Here is a 1958-nt window from a genome sequence, read left to right on the forward strand (position 1 = left end):
ACGCTAGAGTAGACTCGCGAAAAGTGTATAAGACACTTTTAAGATCAACTAAATAGCTAAGCCCAAGGGAAGTCGTTCGGGGAGGCCCTCCCTAATTCCACAAGGGTGAGAAGAAACACACACGATAACGAAACGTTGAATCATGTAGAACTCGTAGGGTAAATGCAAAGCAAATTAGGAAGAATATGCAGTAAGCTAAGCGAAGAGGTAAGCAAGGTTAGACTATACTACAACTACTAAACGTGTTATTTCTACTACTACACTACTACTACATACAAAAAAAAAATAAAAACATCTACAATCAACAATTACTTCAAATTAAATGAACAAAAGTAAGCATGCAAATTAAAAACTAATTCAAATGAAATAAACTACGAAAAAAAAACACGCAAAGTAAAAAACTAATTTGAATAAAATGAACTTGAATTCTATTACAGAGCATGCAAGATAGAGAACTATTTTAACTAAGGGGTCATCTTTGTCTTCTCCAACGTCGATCTGAAACAGATACGGTGGTAACAGATTAATAAGGAGCAATTAAAATTAATTATATCAAGTATTCTCACCTTAATTAACTGTAGACCGTAATGTTCCAAAGTTTGCAGGTGTGAAAAGCAAATCAAATCCAAGAGGAATGCCAATGCAGAAAATTTCTTATTTCAGTGGAATTCACATAAATCTTCAGTTGCCCTCACTCATCACTTGGAAATTGACTGTATAATGTTGCAAGGTGAAGACGAAGACAGCAAATCAAGAATGTAGTCCACCAAACATTGTAGATATTGTTTCGGTACCATCAACCTGAACTTTAATTCTCTCCCATTTGTCAGACGATCTGGAGAGATGGACAAAAAATGGTATTAGTTACACAATTAATTAAAAAATGGATTTAAATTAAGTAAAACATGCACAAAGACGCAAGTAAAACACCTAAATTATAAAATGGTGACGAGATGTCAACTTTATTCATTGTTCATGTCATAGATAAACGTTAAAGGCAATAGAAATAACCGCAGATGCATGATGTCAATTTATACACTGGACAATAGATAGTTAAAAGAGAACCCCATAGATACACGATAACATCGATTTATGCTGTGAACAATAGATAACTGTTAGAAGTAAAACCATAGACGTTACAGGTGGCAAATTACTATGAAAACTGAGTAACTTCAAAACAATAGCTCACCTAGAGGATCACTACACGTGCTCGAGTTTTATTCCATGTGCTGACAAAAGAGAAATGCCTCTTAATAGTAAATGCAGATGAAAGGAAATAAGTGGGATAAGCCACACATCGCACCGCAACCTTCCTTTTATGCATCCGTGTAATCTGGATTGCATGTATTTTCTGAAAATTGCACCTTCACGCCCAAGAGGAAGGAAAATTAAAGGGCTCCACTTCTCCACTTTCAGTCCTTCTTATTTTCTGTTTCCTTGTTCATTTAATACGTTTAAATGCATCCTGTTGAAATAATATTATGTTAGCTTAATTTTAAATATCATGTTTTTAAATATTTAAGAACCATAACTTCCACCAACTATTACAATTCACAAGTGTAAAAGCTTATTATTGTCAAACAAATGGAGTAACAGACTTGGAAAATCGCATTCATTTCATAAATACAACTTCACAAAATATTTAAAGATTTTTTACCCTTTCCAAGCTTAAAAGAAAGAAGCGTGATTGGGGTTCTGCTTCCTCACGTTTCGTGGTCACTTGATTTACCCTCACCCTGTACGTTTATTAGGATTTAATGGAAACCTGTTGAAACAATTTAATATTAGTTATATATCCAGTAGATTTTTTAATATTATATTATTAATGATAATTACCATTGTTAGCACCCTGTATCCTATGAATTTTTTGACCAGCTCATTACAAGCATTCTTGGAAATAAAAACATGTCTAGTTGCTACTAGTAGTTTGTCCATTGAATCCAAGGATATCATCTCAA

General features: G+C 33.6%; 1 long non-coding RNA gene across 2 annotated transcripts; it reads right to left on the minus strand.

Annotated features, from left to right (window-relative positions):
* Positions 1-593: 593 nt before the first annotated feature.
* LOC108744536 lies at positions 594-1952 on the minus strand. Of its 2 annotated transcripts, XR_001938974.2 has the most exons (4): positions 1837-1952; positions 1658-1765; positions 1190-1465; positions 594-835 (listed from the first exon to the last, which is right to left on the minus strand). It is a non-coding gene; the product is annotated as an uncharacterized LOC108744536 (long non-coding RNA). The 2 variants fall into 2 exon arrangements; XR_003230864.1 differs by having other exon boundaries at positions 1658-1952.
* Between the last annotated feature and the right edge of the window lie 6 nt (positions 1953-1958).

The sequence above is a fragment of the Agrilus planipennis genome, unplaced genomic scaffold, assembly GCF_000699045.2.
Source record: "Agrilus planipennis isolate EAB-ADULT unplaced genomic scaffold, Apla_2.0 scaffold28, whole genome shotgun sequence".
NCBI lineage: Eukaryota > Metazoa > Arthropoda > Insecta > Coleoptera > Buprestidae > Agrilus > Agrilus planipennis.